Source organism: Talpa occidentalis, unplaced genomic scaffold, assembly GCF_014898055.3.
Source record: "Talpa occidentalis isolate TD23 unplaced genomic scaffold, MPIMG_talOcc4v2.1 talOcc4.2, whole genome shotgun sequence".
NCBI lineage: Eukaryota > Metazoa > Chordata > Mammalia > Eulipotyphla > Talpidae > Talpa > Talpa occidentalis.
In genome coordinates this window covers 136,013,725-136,039,199 of record NW_023602073.1, presented here as the reverse complement: position 1 = coordinate 136,039,199, position 25,475 = coordinate 136,013,725, and the positions used below count along the sequence as shown (strand labels likewise).

At 38.1% G+C, this 25,475-nt stretch overlaps 1 protein-coding gene across 18 annotated transcripts in view; it reads left to right on the top strand.

Moving 5' to 3' along the window:
• HIVEP2 (HIVEP zinc finger 2) overlaps positions 1–25,475 on the top strand; it is a 186,721-nt gene that overhangs the window by 4,874 nt on the left and 156,372 nt on the right. For 8 of the 18 annotated variants that reach the window (XM_054697877.1, XM_054697891.1, XM_054697875.1 and 5 more), the window contains exon 2: positions 19,943–20,039. The exons of 8 other annotated variants lie outside the window; for them this stretch is intronic. The gene's annotated coding sequence lies outside the window, so the exon portion shown is untranslated. Of the gene's footprint in view, positions 1–19,942; positions 20,040–24,411; positions 24,495–25,475 lie in introns of all 18 variants that reach the window. 2 more of the 18 variants (XM_054697879.1, XM_054697878.1) reach the window with 1 other exon arrangement.

Genomic DNA, 25,475 nt, shown 5'->3' with positions numbered 1-25,475 from the left:
CAGATCTGCAGAAAATATCACTTGGTGTGAGTGAAAAGTGTAATCCATTAAGATGAGAAATGACTTAATACCTGAGGTGGTAACTATCACAATGAGGAAAAGTGGCAAAGATCGCCTGGATGGATGGCTGTGGATTGAGCAGGCCGCTAATCACCTAACTCTGCTAAAATTAAACACTTTTCATAATTTGGTCCATAGTCAGCATCAGCAGAACTCTCTTTTGGTCTATGCAGTGGTCCTGTAGGTGGGGAAATAGCTCACAATTTAAATCTCCATCTGAAAATTCCAACGATATATTTGTAGTTAATGAATTTATACATAATTTCATAGTGAACCCATATTTTGGCTAACACTATGTAAGTGTTGCCGCTTTTAAAGTTGTAAAAGGGAGCAGAGGAAGTTTGCTAACTATCTCAAGGAACTTCAGGTCTCATAAGGAACTTCAAGCCATCTGGCTGGTGTGTGTTTGCTGTAACTACATGGGGAGCGCTTTCATTAGTTGAGTAGGACTTGAGTATTCCAGTGAAGCTTTTCCGTGCTCAAAGCTATGGATGAACACAAAAGATTGGAAGAACATGGGTAAACTTTCTGAAAATCAGATTATGTATAATTGAAGGAAATTATAAAAAGCAATAAAATTTTCTATTTGTTTCTGGGGTTTGATCACAACCAGAAGCAATGTTTTCAATACACGTTTTATGACAAGTCTAACATCACGGGGGTTATAAATCACTATCTGCAGCTGTGAGATGGCTCAGATAATTGGGGGAAATATTTCTGCACTTCATCACTTTTGTTACATGACTTCCAAGTCTTCATGCAAAAAAGGATAGTCCAGCTTACCTGGTCCTGTGCAGCCTTTGGCTTCTCTGAAGTGGATCATGGAGACATGGAGACTTACATAGGACAGTACATATTATCTTCAAGGCTGCATTTGAGTAGAATCATAACTGCCTCATAATTTGGGTCACTACTGTCTTAGGCTGAGTATGTGTTATAATCTCAACATAGAGAATCATTACCTGTCATTTGAGGGATTAATTCTGATATGTGGATTTTAGATTTCTTATCAGCTTAAAATTTTGATGTCTAACTATTTAGACATGTCTAAAGAAATTGTGCTTTGTAGATAAGAGATGAAAATGATATTGGTGTGCCTGAAGGTGATTCTGGGCAGAAAGCCTGTGGGACTTGACCTGCTACTTCTAGGTCACAAGATGGTTGGATGTAAGATCAGCTTGTACTCAGGGACAGTGTTTTTGATGTGTCACTCACATATAATCTTAGCCCTTTCTTCAGAGGACTATGACTGGCGCCCCAGTCATCGGTGATTAATGTAATTTATTCATTTATTCATTCTGCAAGTATTTACTATGTGGCAGGCCTTGGTTAGACACTGAGGTATGATGGAAATCCAAACCAGATATGCCAATCCAGTCAGGTTGATAGATAGTAATCCTAAGATGAACCAATAGATATGCCACATTTGTTGCAGGTGCAATAGAGGAAATGTAAAGGAATGTTTAGTAAGGAATGTATCACTGCTATCAGAGCATGAGGGGAAGACCTCTCTGCATAGATGATGTTTGAACTGAGAATGAAGGATAAATAAGAGCCAAACAGAAGAAAAGGAGGTGGGGAGAGGAGAGTTTTGTACAGAGGGCATATGCAAATGCATTGAAGTTGGAGAATGCAACCTTTCAGTTCTTCACTTTGAGGAACTGAAAGGAAACCAATGGGGTAGAAGGTCAGATAACAAGAGAGGTGATACAAAGTGAGGCCAGACCCTGTGATCAGTTTGATCATGTGAATGACTGTCTAATTTGGCATAAATGGGGCTGCCCTTGGCAAACTATGGAAGACTCTCTTGTTGGCCGTGTAGGAGGGAGACTGATCATTGGAGAGAGAATTTTGGGGGTAGAGCCTAGAAGTTGCAGAAGGCAACTCTTTGCAGTGCTTCCAAATCAATGGTCCCTGACCCCCTGGAAATTTGTTATAATTCTATGTGTTATGACTGCGTTTGAGGGGCTTGGTTATTATTTGCAGATAATTTTTAAAAAGAATAAATAGCTTAAGTTTTAAGGAATACTTATTTGGGCCTCCAGTTAAACTGATTAACCAGCATCATTGATTCAGTTAGTAAATAACTACCAATTCAGAAATCTTTACAAGGTCCCTGTGTGAAGCAATTCCATTGATCCTTGGAGCTGCATGAGTTGGATCTTTATGCTTCTAAACAGCCAGCGAAACATTCAATTCCTCAGATAATTTCCCTACATGATTGCAAATAGCAGGATCTTTGGAGAAATTTGCATCTGATTTTTCACTTGCCTTATGATTAGGGGTCAGTGTACCACTTACCAAAAAGTGTCAATGAAAGTAAGAGGCAAAGAGGGTAGTGAAAAATAACATTCTTTTTATATAATCTTGGACTCATATTCCATTTGTCAGTAGTATCGTTTAATTAATTTTCTCTCTGAAAATTTCTGTACTGTAAAAATTCAATTTAGGTAGCACATGGTCAGCTCATGTAGGAGTTCCAAGTTTGGGCTCTGGAGTCAGACTGGGGTCACAGTGAGTAACTACCAGGCAAATGGATGATGATCATCCACTTCAGAATTTTACAATCTAGAGAAAACATAGTGCTTACAAGTAAACTTGATTAAAACATAGAGTATAAATGGAGGCATGGCTTTGTACAACTAGGAAGATCAGAAGGTGTTTATGGGAAGAAGTGAATTTTGGTTGGGGGTCATGAAAATTAAGAATTTCAGAAAATCAAGATGGAAGGGGTAATCAGCATGATTTCCTCTGGAGCTGGGCCTGGGGGTAGGGCAGGCACAGTCATAGTACTAGGGGACATAAGGAGTGCAATGAATCTGGAAAGGGGCCTTGATTCCAGATTGCTTGGGGCTGTGAATTTCTCCTGAGAAAACTGGACTTGACTTCAGGAGTGTGTTTTAGGACTGTGGATCACATGAAGGGGTGTCTTGTAGCAAGGAGGCAGCTCAATTGCTACAGTGCTGGAAAGAGAAGTAATGAAGGTTGATGCTGCTGCTTCACAATATAAAATTCTTTCCTCCTGTTAATGGAGGTATTAAAAAATAATAAATGACGAAAGTGATTAAAATATTTTGGTATACATGGCTGTGCAGCAGATTGTCACTTGAACTACATTTTAAGTACAGCACGGAATTATTATTTTAGCCTATTATAAAACTTTTTACTCTAGAAAATATTCATAAATTTTGGCAGTGAAAGCAGACCAGCAAACTCCAACTTGTGAAAATGGTTATACTTAAAAGTCACAAGATATTTTTGTTTTTCAGGGTACATATGTAAGGCATGGGGAGAGGAGTCCTTACATGGTTCATTAGAATATGGCTTTTGAGTGTATACTCAGTTGTACCTAACTCATGACGATGCTGAATTGTGTTATGTGGGGTATTTGAAAGGCAGTAACTTTTTGACAAAGATTTATTTGGTGGTTTCATTTTCTCTGAAAAGGAAAGCAGGAGATGAGTGAAGCTCTTTATTATTTGCATTGTGGCAGATTCACTTGATTTCAGAAGGCCCAACAAAAGGTGGGACTTTTGCTACTAGGCAGTAGTAAACTGTAGACACGCTCTCACTGGTATTTGCTGGGGGATCTGCTGGGGGATCATGTGTGTATAAATGTGTGTGCACACATGCTCACAAATGCAGGCCATAGAAATCCCTGTATGTTCAGTGAGAGAGAAAAATGTCATATGAAAATACAGCATGAATTCTCATATGGATAGAAGAGAAAGTGTTTCTCTTAAAATGGAGATTATATGTAATTCCACATAAAGAAGATTATAGGAAAGGTAATTTAAATGGTAAGTAGCTTTGTTCACTAAAATGCTAGATTCATTTGAAACAGTGTTTTATTTCTTTTGGAAGCCAGACAACTAGTTTAATAGTGTACATATGAAACACTAATTTGGCTTGTTAATTGGATGCAATTAAGCTGAGGTTATTTTATACTGCTTAATTGTCTGAAAATTATATGCATTGCCATGCCTGTGTAATGGGAGGCAAAAACTGGGGTCTTAGTGAGGGAGTGAATGCACCTAAGGTCTTGTTGTGTCTTTGCAATTCACTTTCTGCTAAAAAAACAACAATAACAACAACAAAAACCCAACTTGGAAACAAGTCCTTTAAAGTCTCTGGACTTCATTTGGAAATGGAAGGGACTGAAACAGATGGCCTCTAAAGCCTCTTCCAACTCATATTCTATCAGTTTATAAATTCTTCTTTGTAGTGATAGAGAATGCAGTGTCATTATATTCTGTAATTATGGTATTACCAGGATGAACCAAACACTTAAGAAAATCAGCACAGTGCCAATTTAGCAAATCCGTTAGGAGGAAGGGAAGTTAGGCTTCGAGAACACTTACTCAGTGCCCAGCAAAATACCAGGCACTCTCCCGTAGCAAGCACGAGCAGATTGGGTATCGCTGCAGGAAACTGAGACTCAGAAAGGTTAAATGGTTTCTGCAGTGACACTCTTGCAGTTAGTGGTGAAGCAGGATTTGAACTGAAGACTATTTGGCTCCAGATATATTTGGTCTTTTCACAATTCCATGCAGCACCAGCAGTTATTTTCATCTCAGATTTATCTCAAAAATGAAAAAAAAAAATGCCAACCCTTTTTAATCATTTAGCACAAGGTTTCCCCCTATCTGTTTGCCCAGGGGTAAAGACTGGGTGTGATTTCAGACAGAGTGGGGTGAATTCCAGCCCCACCATCAGCTGAGTTTGGCGGGGGGGTTGCTTAGGAAAGTCATTTACCCACCCCTGAAGGCTACAAAATGAGGATAATAATACTGGTTTAAGGGTCATTTGTGTGTGTGTTTGTGTGTGTGTGTGTTTTTTGAGACTGTGTGTACTGACCCTTAATGAGCACATAGTAAATGTTTAATACCTGGTAGCTATGATGATTATTAAGAAGGGATTAGACCAAAAGAAAAACACAAAGGAACTTAAATTGCTGTCACAGTAAAATATTACTTACACATTTTCAAATGGCCTATTAAACTTTTGATTGAATTGGTTTCAGAGATGAATGCACATGTTTTTCAACAGTTAAACAGATGGAAATATCAACTAAAGTTGGGGGTATTTCTCATTTAGCTCACCCAGTGCTACCCTAGTGAAGTGAACTAAATTCTCTGGTTCTCTGTGGAGCATTGTCTTGTAGTTTTTTTTGGTCTAAAAATAGCCTTTGGGCCTGAATTACCCAACTTGAACTTCTTTGCAAATCCCAATTGCTGGAGAACCAGTGTTTACTCCTGGGATCTGGGGTTTGCTTAGGAGATAGAACTGGAGTGTTGATGGGGCTACTGACTTTTGCACAAACCTGTTAATTCAACAAAGATTTTAAAGCACCTGTTCTAGAAAAGATGCTTTTCTAGAGAGTGGGGAATTCATGAGAGAATAAAATAGTTAAAAGCAAATCCTCTACTCATTTATATTCTAGTGGACTAAGAATGTCTTATGGCAAATTCAGTCATTGGACTACATTCCAGTGTTTTTAGGAGTCTCTCCTTTAATAATGGGTCTCTCAACCCAAATAGCAGTGAAAGAAATATTGTAGGACTTAGTAAATCACTAATGACAATATCCCAAGATACATATAATAAACCTTTTTTCATAGTAAGGTAGTTTTTTAAACAAGTGTTATTTTTACCCAACTAAATATTGATATTATAGCATTAATTTTTAAAAAAAATTCTTTATATTTCAGCATTATGACTTGTCATATTATTGTGATAGATTCTCAAGGATGGGGTGCGTGTGTCATTAGAGCTAGTGAGGATAAATCCTGGCTAGTCTTTGCCGCAACAGCCACAGTCCATCAATCTCCTTCCCATCACATGTTTCTTCAGTTTTTTAAGTATTGAAAAAGATGCCTGACCCATCCACCCAGCAATCACAGACACTCCTGAGAACCACGGTCAGGTCTCACTGCTCTCTGGCCTTCCCACTTGATTTTATAGCAGGTGGACAGATGGGGCCATCTTGAGGTAATCTCCCCTGTTGCTGGATAGGGATGTTTATAGTTGCACTGGGATTTCCTGTGGAGGACACTTTCCATCGGCCATATTTGTTCAGGCTATTGTGATAAGGAAGGCTGTGTGGAGATGGTCCTGGCTCATGTGTGTGGGGTTTGAGGAAAAGCTGTTTCTTTGTCAAACTGCTTGGATAAACTGCACTGAGGGAGTACATTCAGGACCTTTAACGACATTTCATTCCAATGTTGACAGAGATGATCACTGTCTGTGTAGAGTTGGCACCTTCTCCCCACACGTGTGTGGGTTTTCTCCAGGCCCCCAGCTTCTTCGCACATCTAAGGATGTGCACAGCAGGTTCATTGAGTGTCTGCATTGTCACAGTCAGAGTGAGAGTGGGCATGGGTGTGTGCGTCGTGAGGGCAAGGGCATCCTGTCGAAGGTTCGATCCCATCTTGAGCACTGAGTTGCAGGATGGACTCTGGCCACCCAGGACCCTAAACTGGAATAAGTATGTTGGAGAAGAAATGAATGCATACAAATTATTGTTGAATATTACAAGTGTTTGGGGTCTTTATTTGGAAGTTTGGTGATGCTTTTATGACCAGAAATGTGGTGTAGGGCTTAACTCTTGTTCATATCAATTAGCCTATGGTAAAATTGGTTTCTTACTATGTTGCTTTGCTTAGAGTTGCAGTTTCCAGGAACCTATCAACTGCCTTAAGTGAAGACTTAGCGTATTCCTTTCTTCTGTTACTCATTCTTGCCTACAGAGGCAAAGAAAAACGAAGGTGGAAGGCTGGGGGCTGAGTCTTTTCCTCTCATTTGAAGCTAACGATGAAATCCTGTCTTTGGAACTTGCAGCGGGTGGGGGGCGGTGGACGTGGGACAATTCTGATGGCTGCTCTAACACTTTATGGACAGGTCATGGGAAGTTCAGCTTCCAATTATCCATGGAACAATGATCAAACTTTATTGTTCTTTCTTTTCCTACACTTACAGTTTGAATAATCTCTACTTCTTGAAGCAAAGGAAAAAGCAAGGTTTGAAATGTTCAGTTTACTTTCTTATAGTAGCCATGTGTCAAAGTTCAGTATGGAAGAAATGTAGACTTTGGGGGTAAGATGAGTATTTCAATTATCTTTTCTACCCTTGTTTTAAGGATGTGTTCATTAGCACCCACACCGAGGCTTCAAAAGATACTAGAACAGTCAATGGTAAATCCTGACCCCACTACATTATTGCTAGTCTCTTTATTGATTTTTGCTATGATTCAGGCCAAGTGACTGTACCTCAGTTATATGTCATTGTTTCTTCATTTGTAAAAATGAGGCATTGTTTATAACACTGCCCTGCCCTTCAGAACAGAGCAGAGTAGCACAGGAGAATTAGAGTGACTATTTTTAGGTAGTGAAGCAACACTAAGTTTTGAGATAATTCAGATGTTGAAAAAAAGGGATACACAGCAATACATTTGTGACAAGGATTAGAAGTGTTCTTGAGGTAAGTGACTGCTATTGATGCAATTTATTACAGGCAAGGTAACCTTTTCAAAGGGATAATGGTCAGCAGCTACACAGCTTGTTGAAATATCCCCAGTGATTTAAATTTTGTGGGGGTCACTAATGGTCCCCCACATACCACAAAATTTTGGGATAGTTATACCCATATTTAGGCAAAAGAAAAGTAATCCAAAGACATTTGTTGTTGAATTTCTACTTTGGTGTCTTGTTCAAATGACCTCAGAAATATTCATGAAGAATTTGATGCCTAAATTTAATCAAGGGTATCTTTCAAAATGAGCCATGTACATGAGACTATTCAAAATGGCCCGTTTAAGTAAATCACCTGATATGCAGACTATTGCAAGTTATTGGCCGCTCAGTGTGAAGATTAGAATTCCTGATGGACAAACTCCCAATTCATTTGGTCACAGCTGATTTTTGGTCATGTTTAGTGGGAGTTGGCTAATATTAAATCTAATGATGTCTGCAAATAGTTTGGATGGATATTAAAAGCGGATCAGGAAAAATTTTACATTTAACAAATAGTCCAGATAATTTATAATGTGAGCAAGTTGTCTGCCAATTTGTCTTTCCTTTCCTGTGTTCTTATGGATTATACAGGATTGGAGCAGTGAGAAGCAAACAGAAGACATTTTGAAGTTAATAACAAAGTTTCCCTGGCTTTGAAGCCTGCTGTGATCATATTGACCCTTTTTTATAGCTGTAAAAGCAAACAGTGCCTAACTGTATATCCCACATTTGTCATCTCCTTTAAACCAAACTGGTTTTGGTTTACACTTCATGACATTTTTACAATATGCTGCACAGTTGTGTAAATCAAACTACTGTTTTTATATCTGACATAAGTATTCCTAAAATTCAAGGCGGGGGGGCTGGATGCTGGGATCTTTTAGAAAATGCAGCTGGCGTGCTTCCATATTCAACATCCCTTTCCTAGTACTTTTTTCCTAGTGGGTCAGATCTTGATTTTGAGCAGGCAGAATCTTGAGGATCACTTCAGCATTTTGTGAGAAGTCTTCCTTCTTCCTGTCACTTGGAGACAATTTGCAATACTGCACTGATTCCTTATTTAGGCCATCCCTAAAAGTGTCTTATTTAAATTATGCTGATTAATTTGCTTAGGTGAAGGATCTGATGTATTGATTTGTCAAACAGTGACAGGACATTTTGCAATGTGAGGTCTCTCATAGAATTTCAGGATTAGATATAACCATTGGAGGCATCATTTAATCCCCAACTGAGCAAGGAGCAATCACTCTGGGCAAATCACCAAGGATTGCCTGCATTCAATTTCTACTTAAATGCCTCTTCTTTCCTTTGGGAGGCCTGCTTCACTCTTGGACTTCACTCTTATCAGCATTTGAGCCCTCTGCAGCTAACCAGAGCAAGTTTTCACATATACTCGCATGACAATCCTGCAATTATCTAAAGATAGTGATCATGTTCATCTTAAGTATTCTTTTCTCCAGGCTAAGTATTCCTAGTTCCTTCAACTAGACCTTACATTATGAAGTTTCCATTTCTTCAGGGGTAGGTGTGTTTATATCTGAAATTACTTGAGGATATATATATTTTAAATGAATCTGCAAAAATAAATTGCTTATCTCCAGTTACTCTTCATATTATGTACAGCGTCTTGCCAACTGTACCTAAAATTTTTCAGCAAAGACCTAGATATGATGGCTGGGACTTTCAAACTGGAACAGAGTTAAGATCGAATATAATGTAATAAAAACCTATCTTAACAAATATTGAGATTCTGGCATATGTAAGATATTTGGGAATATAAAATAACATAGAAACAGAATGTAAAATAGAAAGAAGAATGTTTTCCTAATTTCATGATAAAAATGTTAAATCTACTATATTGAGGGGTGGGGGGAAATCTATGCAGAGGAAACTACAGTTAAAAGAAGCTGGTAAATTACCAGAAGAGAGGTATCCATGTTGTACTAAGGTCAACATCACCTTTGGCTGAGGGGTTGGGAGAACTTTCATGAGACAAGGGAGTACTTTAGATGGACCTTGATTTTGACAGGCAGCCACATGCAAAAGTATCCAGAGCATTGTCAGAGAAGCATCTGATTTGAGAGCAGCACAAAGTCCTCATTAACTGAATGTTGATGCAAAGGCTAGGACTTGGATTCCAGCTTTAATTTCATACCAAGATCCATAGGTAATGGAGGACCTCCTTGCTGTAGCACATCAAGAGTTTGCCTCCTGATTTTGGCAATTACTTAATTACAAACATAGTTAAATGAAACAGAATGGATAAAAGATATGTGAAAGTTACTATGCAGAAAATTGGAATGTTTTTATATAATATGACATATATGATACTTTGAATTAGTATATTCTTACAGTAGTCCCCTTATCTGTGCGTGGCATGTTCAGAGACTCTAGTGGATGTCTGAATTTCCAGATAATAGCATGCCCTATATATACTGTTTTCTCCTATACATACATACCTATGGTAGATACACACACACACACACACATACACACAAAATAAGAGGTTCATAACCAGAACTAATAATTAAATAGAGCAAACACAATACTATACTGTAATAAAAGTTATGTGTGAATGTGGTCTCTTTCTCTCTTTCAAAATATTTTATTGTACGTAATATTTTCGGACTGAGGTTGACCACAGTTGACCGTGGGTAACTGAAACTGAGGAAAGTGAAACCGCAGATAAGGGGGGACTACTGTATTAGTAGCTTTATCCTAGAAGCCTAATAATCCCAAGGATAATGACTTAGATCATAAAAGTAACGTAAAAAAAATATTTCCTGTTGGTAGACATATTGGTGTACTGATACCTGTGCCAGTTATTTGCACCTTTTCTACCTCCCACATTTGATCACATAAATGACATGCTTACTGACATGGAGATTAGCTCACATGGTTACTACTTTAGTATATATTAACTTCTTCAATTTATATTTTCTGTTAATCAAGTATGGGGATCTAGAATGTTGGGAAGTACTTTCATGGTGGTGTATTCCTTATAAGAACCTCATCTGTATAATACCTTGTAGCATGTACCATATGTTTTTGTTGTATCTCAATTACAAATTTTGAAAAATAGTCTAGATTTTAGATCTAGATTACTTTTATTATCTATGAGAAACCCTTTTAATTTCCTGTACAAATTGCTTATTAATCCACAAAATGAATAGTAAGAGGGTGATTACCTAAATGGGCACAAATTTTATAGAACAAACGTACCCTTATGCAGAAGGGACATAATAGACAATAACTGAGACAGTAATATATGCGATGCAAACAAATGTTATCATTTCCTGAGTGGGTACTTTGATTTGGGAGCTCTTAGCCACCGTGGAAAGTAACTTATTTTAGACTTAGCTCTAGTCATACTTTGAATCTCTGGAGAAGAGCACAGGACTTTGTGAGAGGTTAGGAATGAAACTAAAATACTGTATTGTAACAAAATAATTTATACAGTTCATTAATTTTTAATTTCACTTTAATGCATGTGGGAACACTGATGTTTCAATAGCATGCTTGATTATAGGCCATTGAGCACTTACTATTATTTAGACTTTATCAAAAACCTGTTTTGACATATTAAATATTCATTGGAGGCTGAAAAATGTGCTCTTAAACACTCAAGCTATATAAATATATTCCCATTTGAAGAATAAACTCACTTTTACCTAGAACATGAAAGATAATGCCTTATCTTGTTATTGTCTTGAGAAGGGAATAGCAGTGGGTAAGCCACCTGTAGATCTTGGGACTGTCTGGATGACTATCTTTGTACTCTGCTGTACTTTGTATACTTACCCAACCTTGAAGGGATCAGGACACTAGTAATTTGTAATCTGTGCATTTAATAAAGAGAAGGTTGTCATTTGGGGGACAGTTTTTAAGAAAAATAACATCATGAGACTTGGTATTCGGCTGAAGTAGAAAAATGGATGTTACTAGAACCAAAGATTGTGAAGCATGTGGGTGATAGGTTTATTTGTGTGTGTGTGTGTTGCATTTCTACATTCCTGTACTTTCCTGTTCTTTCAGTGAGTTGTGCATTTATTGGACTGTGCTTCAGATATTTACTTTAGAGCTAATCTTGATTTGGGAAAGCACTGGTTCTAGTAGAGCAATGCAGCCCTACCCAGTGCAGTGGAGATAAGATACGGACCTGAGAAAGAAGAGAAAATTGAAGATTTTGTCATTGCAAATCTTGGGAGCCAGTTTTCTGAAAAACAAATGATTGGTGAACGCTCACTGGAGAATTGGATGTTATGAGAAAAGAATAAAATCTTAGTATACTTTGAATATTTTTAAGGATGCCAGCTTGGAGATAAGTCATCCTCTCACAGTAAGGTTATATCAGACTATTCAGATTCAAAGAAAATATGGAGGTTCTTGTGGTAGAGAACTGGGATCTCAGAAACATGGAAACCCAAATAATTACTGCAGTTATTTACTTTTACTCGCATATTGTAAATGAAACTAATCCTGAAAAAATAATGAGTTTTAAAAAGATTAACTTGGAAAACTTCGAGTCTCAATCCTTTTCATTGAATGAAATACTAGTATATTGTGTTAGGTTGGAATCGTGCAGTATTATACTGTACTTTAAAGCACCAGGTTGGAGCATTTAAATGTTCTTCTGGTAGTTTCTGAAGAGAAAGCTTAAAATATGCTAGCCTGCAAAATATCCTTTTATCCCGACATCCTATTTGTTCTACTTTATGGTATTGGGATGCATTTGAAAATAGCACCAGGAACCTGAATAACTCATTATTATTATTATGGTTTATATTTTCAATTATTATTATTTACAAGTTGACTTATCACTAGATACTAGTCTTTATATCCTTGGCCTGTAATAATTTTATGGTAATCGTGATTTTGTTTTGTCTGTAATTAGGATTATGAAATAGGATTAATTTTTAGTTATCCCTCTTTTGTTCTTTCTAAATGCCATCACCAATTAATTGGAAAGGCCTACACTTGAACTTGAAAAAAACTTCAGTGAACTTAGACAGCATTTGTGCAGTCACTTGCGGTTTGTAGAGTGTTTCTATTTATTTATTTTTATTTTTTCCGAACCACCATCCATTCTAGCACCTTATTTCATTCTTCTCCTTAACCTCAACCATCACAATTTATTAATATCCACTAATTTTTGTAAGTATGTGCCATGTTAATTGTGTATCATTAATGGGTGATTTGAAGGAATAAATAAAAATATTTTTTAATCAAAATCACAAGGGTCATTGCAGAGATATAATGGATACAATGATGATTGATATAGAGGCAGGGGGAAAGACAATGACAGAAGTTGGTGTGACATCACCCCAGATAACTACAGCCATATTTCCCAGGGTTGGACATGGAGGAATCATTTTCACCATTAAGAATACTTTGGTGCAGGGCCTCCCCGGTGGCACAGCGGGTTGAGCGCCGTGCTGTGAAGCTGTCCGCAGCCTCTGCAGTGCTGGTTCGATCCCCGCTGGCTGGTGATAATCCCACATGGTGTGGCAGACCTCTCCTGTCATGCCCGCTGCTCCCCTCAGCAGTGTATTTCTGTTGTCTGCCTGTTCTGCACTCTGCTCTGTCTCTGCTGAATCCTCTCACCCTCTGGTGCCTCTGGCCTGTACCCCAGCTCTTGTATGAAAATAAATAAATCTTTTTTTAAAAAATATTTTTTTTTAAAAAGAATACTTTGGGGCAGTTTGGGAGCCTCACAAATGTCGTTTACAAATTGCTATATTCGTTCAAGCTAACTGAATAAATTAGTAAGATGCAATTATTCCATCGGTGCCTCTCAGCACTCTCAGGCAGAGGCACTGGCTACGCAAGTAGTCCATAGCGTATACTCTGAGTACCCAAGGGGTGGCTGTAATTTGGAGTTCCGAGTGTGAGTATGGGAAGGGTTTGGGGTGCCTTTCCAATAAGGACCCTACCTGATATCCATACATTGATGCTAGTCCTCTCTTCAATGAGCCTATTTCTTCATAAAAAGGAATGTAGGAAATACGCAAAAAATGTCAAATTCTAATCAGCTATGCAAGTTTAAGATATTACTATATGATAAAGAGTCACTTGTGTTATTCACATCTTCAGAAAATAAGACAACAAAAAAGTACTCAGAGACTTTGAATCACTTTGAATGGAAGCTAAGGTTACCTTTAAAATTAACATTTTATTAATTAAATACCCTTAGGAAATAAGTGACTGGAAAGGACAACTAACATGTATTAAATTCTGAAGTCTTTAATTTAAAATTATATTTAAAATATAAAAAACTTACATTTTAAATATAAACTTTTATTTCAGTTCATTAAAAAAGCTTCATGAAAACAAGATGAGGATTTGTTAATTCTTAATTTACTTGTGACTCTGTAGGTTACAATGTAGTACACATTTTAAATATCATGATACTTGTAACACATTATTAAAAACAGACTTTTTAAGAGAACAGTTTTAGGTTCACAGCAAAAGTGAGTGGGTCAGAGGTTTCCCATGTACTCCCTGCCCCCACATGGCTTCAGCCTCCCTGACATCACAGTCCATCAATGCAGTGCACCTTTGGTACAGTTGCTGAACCTCCATTGACAAGTCGTTATCACCCTAAGTCCATAGTTTTCATTTGGTGCAATCCTAAATATTTTCATTTCATGTCCCAATGTGAAACAGAATTGCTTAGTCTGAAATTGCTTAGTTAGAGATGTTGGCACAATGTAACATCTATAACATTAACATGAAAAGAACAGAATTTATAAATTATTTTGTAGTCAAAGAATGTTTTTGACAGCCTGAAATTAAGCTCTTTCAGTTTTTTACTAAAAAATGATTATACAATGCCTAATGGTGATAGGTCTAAGTAGTATTTTTAAGTGGCTGCTTCTCTAGAATTATATTAATTAATTATTATAATTTGATGGATGGTATAAAATTTGCTTGATGGTGTGAAGGCAGAAAACTGGAAATTGAAGATAAAGGAAACTTTAAAAATCATTATTTTTACATGAATGGGTAAATTCATTTTAAAACATTCTCACCAAAAGTTTTATTTGCTACTAAAATGGCTGCAGCACAAGATTGAAATGATTCTATAGACTCTCATTTTATTACCCATTTGACAGATGAGTTAAAGATCTAATCAATAAAAGGACTTCATGTGTTGTGTGATAGGCGTTTTAATGATGAAAACATAGAAAAAGCGTTTAAGGTACCTTCTTGCCTTTGACCTCACTGGAGCTGTGGAGCCTAGAAATGTCCTCTACCCTGTCACATCCTACAGTTATTTGAAACTGATCCCCATGTAGGAGCTAGAAAACCAGTGAAATGCTTTTCACTTATGAATATTTAAAATAATCACTTTTGGGCCTCCCCGGTGGCGCAGCGGTTGAGCGCGCTGGGTTGCAAAGCTCCCTGCAGCCTCTGCAGCGCCGGTTCGATCCCCGGCTGCTCCCCGGCCCCCGGAGGAGGGTCCCACATGGCGCGCAGACCTCTCCTGCCGCCCGCTGCTCCCCTCAGCAGTGTCCTTCGGTCCTTCTGCCTGCTCTGCTCCCCGCTCTGGCTCTGGTGAATTCTCTCACCCTCCCGCGCTTCTGCCTGTACCCAGTGCTTGCATAAATAAATAAATAAATCTAAAAAAAATAAAATAATCACTTTTGATTATTTAAAAATAATCCCATGACATTTCCGAGTGGAAATAAATTACGTTAAAAATTAAACTAAGAAACTTGACTCGAGGAAATTGCTTCCTTTAAGCACCTGGAAACACACGCCTTTCCCTCACTCTGGGGAAATTATCTGGGGATGGGCAGCCCCAGCCCTCAGCCAACTGCGGAGCGCGGGAGCTGCCAAGCCTGGTTAGCCCCGGGAGGAGAAACGACTCCCCGCTTGCAAACGCCGGGCGGATCGGGGTGGCTCAGCCGCGCCCCTGCACGGGGCAGCGCGGGCACCCGGCGCGGGGCGTCCTTGCAGGGCGGGGAGTCCCGGCCACGCCGCGCACCCCCCTGGAAGGGGTTGAACTTTGGTCCCGGGTCCTCTGACGCCCGGGGGAGTGTGAGTGGATGACGTCTCCGCTTGTTTTAGCTGCACAACAGGAAATGCTCTCAGCCTCCCCCCTTCCTGCCCGGAGAAAGTGGGGCTCGCTTCTCCCGGCGGCCGCCGCAGCGCCGGCGGAGACCTAGTTTCGGGGCCGCGGCGCGGACCTGTGCTCCCCGGCTGCGAGGCTGCCAGCGCCCGCCCCCTGGCTGCTCCCGGGGGTGGGGGCCGCGCCCCGGGGCAGGAACCTGTAGCCCAGGGCTCTTTTGCTTTGCACAGGTTCGGTCTCCCCAGCTCGCCGGGGGACTCCACAGGGCGGAGAAGACCCGGCGGCCGGGTGATCGCTGGCCCGGGGTGGGGTGTGGGGTGTGGGGTGAGGTGTGGGGGTGTGTGTGTGGGGGAGACCACATCACATGCGTGGTGGAGAGCGCGCCGGGTCAGGTGGGCCGAGAGCATGGGCTGGCTCCTGAAACTGGGGCCACAGAATGCTGAATAATGCTGACTACAGAGGGGGCTGGAGTAGATTTTTTCATCGCCTTGACAGAATGTACACTCTCCTTTTCACAAAGCCCTGACAGGAAACCTCTTGTTCAACCCTCCTGCAAACTGTCACCTTTTCACTTTGTTGTGGAAACAGTGCAATGAATGTTTAGTGCCAGGCACAAACACGACACCGTTACACACTCGGAGGCAGACTCATTGCAGGGAAATTTCTCTTAGTGTTTATGATTTTAATCGTTCTTGAGATGGTGAATCTTGAATCTTCTTTTAAAAAATACAGTCTTATGAATTTCAGAACTGTGGCCCTGGGTTTCCTATGCACACATCATAAACGGGTTTCTCCTATTTTCCAGATATTCATTTTTGTATAAGTAGATTTAAAAAATTGAGGCCAAACAAGTAAATTCAGGCTTCTTAATAGGAAAAAAAAAACAGTTTAATTTGCATGAAGGATATTTTAAGTTACATTTTCAGTGTTTAGTAAGAATAAATCTATAATTTATTCACACGAAACTTGTATGTTTCCTATAGCTCGGAACATACTGAAGAAGAATAACATCAGCGAGCCAGTCATGCTTGAGGCTACTTCTCGGCTTGACTCAGGAATAGGCTCTGTAACATAGATTGTTTCTCTGGCCACACAGCCAAAATGCCAAAGTTCACAGGGAGGTCTGCTAAGGTTTCTTATATCCAGGGCTTGACAGAAAGGTTTTAATAGATGGAAGCACTATTTAGTAGTACATAGTAAACCTAGAAAAAAATTTCTAAATTGGTGCGTACACCGTTTACATGTTTAAGTTCAAGCAAGTCATAAAGCTAATCACTCACCTATGTTTTTATAATTTTGCCTAAGTATTTCCTTTTTAAAGAATGGCCTTGCAGAATCAGTAGTTGTGTATATAGCATAATGTTTTTTCCCTTGGAAAACATTTTGCTGATTTATGCAATAAAGAAATTAAAGGTTATTTGAGTATATTTGGAATAGGAGCTATAGATTTTTAAAAAGCATATCTTTTTTAGGTGGCCTTTTTCTTTCTGTAGTGACGGAATATAATACAGAGATTCTGGGTTTTTTTTGTTGTTGTTGTTTATTTTTTATCATCTGAGTCTGACTCAGTTTATGGTAGAACTCTTATTTGATTATGAAATGCACAAAAATATTTGTGCCGAATATTCTCAGTGACCTAGTAGAGGAAATAGAGTTAGAGGTTAAGAATAGAGGGGAAGTGGTGGCTGCTGGGTATTATGTCAAAGAGAGTAGATACCATTTTATATATGTATATGTATACAAAAGGTAACTTATATATATATATATATATATATATATATATAATAGTACACTTGCAATAGTTACATGGATTGATAGAATGGCTTGAATGAAAATGTTTAGTAAACTGGAAAGCGCTGTTAAGGCAATGTTAAGGTTTTTTTTCCCCCCTTATAAAATCCTCTTTCCATTTCTCCTCCTATAGTGACATTTTCAAAAGGTACGTCTGCTATAAAAAGGAAAACTGTGAGAATGGATGTTTGTTAGTTTCATCTTCTGTGGCTTTAGTTGTGGTCCCTGCACTATGTTTATTTGCTTTATAGTAAGACTTAACTGCTTGAAAAATCAGCTTATTCATTTGTAGCACCAGTGTTAGGAAAATATTTGTTTAGCAGAATTAATATAAGGATCAATTACTACAGATCTGTATTAACAAAAACTCTGTTTTTATGCAGCATCTCATTGGAGGTACTAAGTAGCATCCTTAGACACATTAATTAAATCTTAAAACAGCCAGGAGATTAGCACACTGTTTTATGAAAACCACTTTGTGAGGAGTTCTGGTGGATTGTACACAGAACCTGAATTTTTAGAATATTAACTGAAATCCCACGCCTCATCTATAATTGTGACGCAAACATGTAATTTGATTCACTTATGAGTTATGAATACATGGGGACATGTTCCACTTTTTATGCTGCAGAAGAATTGTGTTCCTTCACATTGACCAAAATTACAGTTCTGATTAGAGTGAATCAGAAGAATATCTTTTAGTTCTCAGTTAAGAATTGAGGGTTTTTTGGAGGAAAATCTGAGAGTACATGTAAGCCTCCATTACATCTTGAAATCATAACTCGAAATATCTTAAAAGAGTATTTTCACAAGTATTGATTTTCTAATTTCCTTTTCCCAATGAACTGTACAAAGGTAAAATCTGTTGTCCTCACTCAATTCTTAATGGCCAGGATGGTGCCCCACCAGGGGTGAGTGCCCGGGGCACAGGTGCTGAAGGAAGAAATTAAGAAGATGATCCCACGATCTCATATTTCAGATGCTATTTCATGTTCCCGGGCCATAATTTTAGAATCTTCTTTGTGGTATGTAGTTTGAATCTGGCAAATGTGAGATATTATTTGATGTTTCAGTGAAATGTAAACAGACAGGAGGTGCACAATAGGCACTTAGTGAGTTGAAAAATGTTGAAAGAATTCTAAGATGTCGTAATAATGCCATCCTGAGTGCTTTCATTCACAGCCCTTCTTTTCCATCTAATGAGAGTCATTTTGAAAAAAGCTTATTGACCTGTTGATTTACAAAAGAAGACTGACTTTTAGTGAAGCTAAAAGGAACACACTTGAATTTAAATCCTTTTTTTTTAAAATTAGCATTTAACCCTAAGAATCTATGTGGTAGTTTGAGACTAGGGATTCTTTAAGCTCTCAAGCATTATTTGTACTTGATTGTTCACTCCCTAATAGGATCTTTGATTAGGTGGTAGGATCCTTCTGGAAATTGGATTATGGGTTAAAGGCCATTGCTGTGCTTCCAATGCCTTGGTGCATGGCACAAAATTGAGGGGTCAGCAAGGCCAGCTTCAAGGGCAGGTGTGTGACCCAAGCAGTCCCACGGGACCCCAAGTTCAGAGGGACTGTCAGCTTGGCGTGAGGCTCTGCTGTTCTCTTGGAATTCTTAGTTTTTCAATAAGGGGCTTTGCCTTTTGGTTTTGCATTAGTTGCTACCAATTAAGTAGCTGATGTTGGTGTTCAGTAGATATTTGTGACAAAGCATATGACTTGACTATAGGATTTTACTCTGGAACACTTAGGCTTGATTGTGAGCCATAGTTTCCTTGTGTCTCTTAGGCACAAGGAAATGAAAAATAGACTGTTTTTGGGTTCCACCCAATGAAGCATCTCAGCTGGAACATTATTCGGAATCAAATGGGATGCCTTAAAAAAAAAAGACTTCTCTAAAGTGTTCAGTATAACCTCTGGGTTGAGTCAAGCTGAGTAAGAAGGTTGATAGAAGGTGGGACACTGATGCTTAGAAAATGGGAAATATAATAAGTAGCATTAGCTCTATCTTATTTTTATCTTTATAACTTCAGTTCTATTTTGGTTTGTGTTTATTTGACTATTAAATATTTCTCCCTGATATTGATGGCGTATTTATTTGTAGTTATTGATTTACTGATAATATGTTAAATTTACATAAAATATATCTTTGTTTTATTGCAGAATGCAAATGAGCATGCAAAATAATAAAAGAAGGCTAATAGTAGTGGAAGGAATTTGTTGTGGTCATCTGGTCCTTGGTCTCCAGGGACAAGTCAGTCTTTAAAAAAAAAATCTATATTTAAGGCTCTCCAGGGATATAAATTTCATCATTCTCGTTGAGTCAGTTCTGTTGCTTAATCAGGTTTAAGGCTGGGAAAGAAATAGTATAGAGTGTGTCTGAGATTGTGAGTTTCAGGGTGGGCTGCCTGAGTCTGATTGCTGCCTCAGTCACTTTCTAGTTGTGTGACTTTGGGCAGGTTACATCATTTTGCTTAGCTTTACTTTTCCTCATCTTTACAACAGGGACACTTCCTAAAACAGACCTCAAACTCTTGCATGGATGAGATGAATGAAAACATGTAAAATTCCTAGTCTACAGAAAGCACTCAATACATGCCAGGTAAGAGACAATTATAAAAAGTCTGTTTAGTTATTTATTTATGTTACTGACATATTATGAAATATTAATGGAATGCTTGTATCACTAAACTCAAAGACATCATGGTGTAAAGAGGGAATGGGCTTATAAAACAAGGATGAGGGTGTTGTGGAATAGGTCCAAGAGTGGATGGAAGTAGAGGGGAATGACAAATCTCAAAAGAACTCTGAGCTCTCCTTGAGGGAGAGGTGAAATGGAACAGCCCCTCAGCTGCCTTTTGGAGGGATCAGTAGGTGTCCAGGACAGTTGTTTGAGGGTTTGAGAGTGCCTGAGGAGTTTGGGGAATTTAAGTAGTTTACTATGGAGTTTCAAGAATTATGGGAAATCATGAAAAGTAAGATGGTGATGAAAGGTGAGGCTGGACCATGAATATGGGGAACAGAGAGGTATAGGAGGTAAACCAGGGAAGTCATATCTTATTTTTTTTAAAGATTTATTTATTTCTACACAAGAGTTGGGTACAGGCCAGAGGTGCGGGAGGATGAGAGGATTTACCAGAGGCAGAGTGGGGAGCAGAACAGGCAGACTGACTGAAATACACTGCTGAGGGGAGCAGCGGGCAAGACAGGGCCATGTGGGCTGCTCCCCTGGCAGGCCTGGAATCAAACCTGCCCTGCAGAGACTGCGGACAGCTTCACAGCATGGTGCTCAACCCGCTGTGCCACCAGGGAGGCCTGGGAAGTCATATCTTAGATGCCAGGTGAGTCAAGAGTTTCCCCAAGGAGGCTGTGAACTTCAATACCAGGATGCATGGAGAGTTAAAGTAAGAGAAGAACTGAAGAGTGATTTTGTATTTAGAACATGGCTGATGTTTATTTTTATCTCTCATTTGCTATTTAATATGAATGATTATCCAAGTCTTTCTATTGTTGAATTTAGACACAGAAGTTTCTGACTAAAAGAGGGTCAGGTCTTCTAATTATCAGAGGAAGTCATACAGTCCATTTCTCTCTAATACTTTTAGATTAAGATAAACCACTGGTTGGAAATTAGTTCATGGCCACCCAAGATTGAAATTTTCAGTAGGGAGACGTCAACAGAGCCTCATTTATCACTGTAATTTCGGAGCCTGATCAAGTTTTTAGTTCATAGCGGTAATTAAGAAAAAAAATGATTGCATGCCAAGCTTTGATGCAGGCATTTTCCATGTGTTACCCTAAACCTTACATTTCATTGTGCCATATCTTAAAATCTTTATCCTCTGGGCCTCCCTGGTGGCACAGTGGGTTGAGTACAGTGCTGTGGAGCTGTCTACAGCCTCTGCAACGCAGGTTCAATTCCTGCCAGCGGGCCAGAGAGATACCCACATGGTGCAGCAGACCTCTCCTGTCTCTCCCACTGCTCCCCTCAGCAGTGTTTTCAGTCTTCTGCTTGTTCTGCTCCCCACTCTGTCTCTGGTGAATCCTCTCATCCTCCCGCGCCTCTGGCCTGTACCCCAGTTCTTGTAAAAATAAATAAATCTTTAAAAAAAATCTTTATCCACTTAGGAGGGGTAACAATGTGTCTTCTCATTTTAAAGATAAGAAAACTGAAGAACAGAGAGATTGAATGTCTTGTCCAAGGTCACAGAGCAGGTGTGTTTTGGAGCTTGAGTTTATGAGGTGGTCTGAATTGCAATCCAACCCTTCACCACATTACACCTCTTGCTCCATCACTATAGCTCAAGATACAATAACTGGATAAATGGGTGAATAAAGGAATGAATAAGTGAAAAGAGATGAATGAGTATTTCTTTATTGAGATTGATAAATCTAGTTTTTTCCCCCTGTTGAAAGTAGGTTTCTTTTATTTTTAATTCCAAAGAAAGTTTGTTCTTCCTTTGCTTCAAAGTACAATCGAGCATGTAAATTCTTGAAGTTTAAGAGGTATTTGGGAGTTTGTTTCTTGGTAGTTAGGGAGTAGCCAAAGGAGCTCTTTTGCTGGTTGGGATCATGGGTCTTTGTTTGTGGGGGATGGTGATCTAAAACTCAGGCTAGTTATCTGGATAGTGCCAGAGTAGAGCACCCCGGGGACACCCCAGGAAAGTGGAGAGGCATTGGATGAAGGCCAGCTCTGAGTGCCGTGACCTTTGGAAGTCAGGGTGTAGAAGATACCAAGATAACTAAGTGACAATAAGTAGGAGAATATGACAAAAGGGACATTATTCTTATGTGTGTGACTTTCTTTTTAGCTGTATCTCTGTGACCTTCTGTAGCAGTTATGCAAAATGGAACTATAATTCTTATCTTTGGAGATGAAATGAATGTGAAAGGAAATGTGTGCTGGGCATATGGAAAGATTGAACCATTGTATCTTTACAGTGAACTGGATAACTTTACATGAGGAAATGAACTTCCCTGCTATAGCAATAGTTTTAAAAAGCATATTTATGTCTAAGGACATAAAACTGTTGTTAGATAATTCTTCATTTTTAACAAAGAATAAAGAATATGTAGTTTATTTTTTAATCCCTGTGGTTACAACTTGTGAATAGGTAATTCTTTGAGACATTCTGCCTCCAATGAGAACTAAATTCCTTATTATTAATATTAGTTGAGTTGGCATGTATTCATTTACAATTTATTAATATTACTTGAGACTAATCACTCCAAACGTGAAAGGAACAGAGTGGGAAGTATGTAAAGATATTTTTTAAATAGCTATAATTATATTTTAAAATTATACTTTAACTATTCTTTATAGACGATGTATATTACATGTTATTTCCTGAAGCTTTACAGATTTGAATATGGACTTATTTGTAGAAGATAAGTAAGAAGATATTTATAAAAGTAGGTCTTTGGGATAATGATAAACTTGTCTATACTATAAACTGTATTATGAATTCTTTAAAAGTAGTGTGATTCAAGACCTGTATGTGAGCAGATTACTCTGGAAATAGATTTACTTAGAAGATATTCATTGAAGGTTCCTGACTTTATGGCTAAGGTTCCTAAGCCTGTAAGTTCAGGCTTATTCCTGACCTTACAAATAAGAATGTAGCAGAGTTCACTTTTTAATTTTTAAAGAACAGTTTGAATCAAATATTAAAGTGTAAAGTTTTAATTGGTGAAGAAAACTACTATTATCAGGAATAAGAAGATATCTTAGATATGTCATATGAAAGGCATTTAACAGCATTGTCTTCTCATTTTTATTATATTGACTTTATTTAGATAACATCTCCTGTAAAAAGGAGAATTGAGGTGCTGTGGTTTAAAGGTCTTTATAATTTTTGCTTGTGTTTTTATAGTCTTAAAATAAAACACACTGACAATACACTGGGATAAAGAAAGCCAGTGTAAGTGAATGACAGTGTCATTAATCTAAGAGTTGTGGGTGGACGGTTGACATTCAAATCAAAGCAGTGGAAGGAAATGTTTTAAACATAAAACAATCTATAAATTGTATGAATTAAAAGTACAGTATATATAATTATAGATGTTTATATATTAATTATATATTTATTAATTATACATATTAATCATACCTGTTTATATTAATTATAGATGTTTATATATTTTTTGGAAATCATGGTGTGACTGATTTAATCTGAGACTTCAGGTTCTCTCTTAAATTGCTTTTGTGTCATCACTGTTTTCCAAATTTTTGGAAACTGTATGTGTCCAACTTTGATTTTTACATTGCTTGGTAATGGGAAAATACCGTTATATGAATTAAGACTCTTTCATTCATTTATTCCACTTTGTATTTCTATAATTATATGAATGTGTTACTTCTCTAAAAATGATTGAACATTATGTTTATGGGTGAATAAGAAGTCTTTATAGAGTGCTCTATTTTTGCAGCTGTACTTGAGGGTATTGTGTTCCAAAGAGGTCAGCTGGGCATGACCTCATCTGCATGAATCTTGGGAGACAATTCTGAACCTGCCACAGAACTGCAGAGTTAAAATCCAATGCTATATAGTTAGGAGGTTGCTAGTCTGTTAATACTTTAGTAGGGTTTTCTTAGTAGCATGTAAATTCAAAACTGCATTAAAAAATAAGAAGACCAGGTAGGGAGTAAGGCCCAGAATGATGTAGCTAGAAGGAATTAGCATTTCTATTCATGAAAACTTTGGGGTTCTGTTGCAGTTTTAGCTCTAAGTATGTTTAACAGAAAAAAACAGAAGGGGGTTGAAGGAAGAAGGTACTGAGAAGGGAAGTAGAGGGACTATTGTAGTTTCATTTCATTGCTAGCACTGTTGTTGCTACTGATAAAATTCTAGAAATTATAGGAAGCCATGGTGGTTTTGAGTTTGTGAAGCTACTTGAGAAATAGAATTTGTCTGATGTGTACAGATGTTATTTTGGGGATATTGCACAGCCATGTTGTCTGTTATACAATCCAGGTCCATGGTTTACGGCAGCTGGTGGACAGGCACTCAGAAAAATTTGAGAGAAATTGAGACCTGTTGTCACAGGTCTGGGCTGAGTAAGTGACTCTTACATTTTGATGATGTTATATCATTGCTTTATTTTTCTATTACTGGCATATTTTATTTTTATATCAAGTAAATTGACAATCCTGGTGAAGGAGGAATTGATGATAAAAACCAACAGTATATCGCATGTAAAAGTGTTATTTAACTTACTCATACATGGACTATTAACTAAGGATAGGAAAGAAGTTTCCAGCTAATCAGATTTGAATTTTCAGTGACATAAGTTATCATTGAATGCAGCATAAATATTAACAACACCATATTAGAAGAAATCTATTTAAAATTGAGTTAACCTAACCTACTGCCTATAACATTAATTGTATGTCATTATGTTAGAGTAAAAGTTTCTGGGAAATTTAAAAATATTGTAAATACCTTTCTAAAGAAAGAATTTGTATTACAGTATGATAGGCATTTAAAACATAATAGCTTCTTTCAACACATATATAATGCTTGCATACCTGTCATTATATTATATAACAAATATTTATGGAGTATCTGTTATGTACCTGGCACACTCCCAAGAGCTGGGGATACAGTGGAGCAAAATAGGGCACGGTATTCCCCTTTGCGAAGCATTTGCCTCAGTCTCAAGAATGAATCCTGTGTGTGTTCTGTGCACCCAAAGGGAGGAGCCGCTGTTCACTGGGATGAGAGTCACTGTAGATATGCCTAGTTTAAGGGAATGTTGACTTTTGCTCTTGGTCTTGTTGAGTTTGAAGTGAGTTTGAATGATCTATGTGGAGATACCAAATGCATAGTTGAACATGTGCATCTAGAGAAGGATAGACTAGAGATAAGAATTTGGGATCCATTAGCATATGAATCGTAATAGAATCAGGTAGGTGAAGGTATAATGGAGAATGTGTAGTATGAGAAGGAGAGAGGGTTTGGGGCTGACCTGGAGAAACTCTAGCTTTTAAAGGCCTGATGGAATGGAGCGAGTGTGCTAACAAACTGAGGAGGTTAGC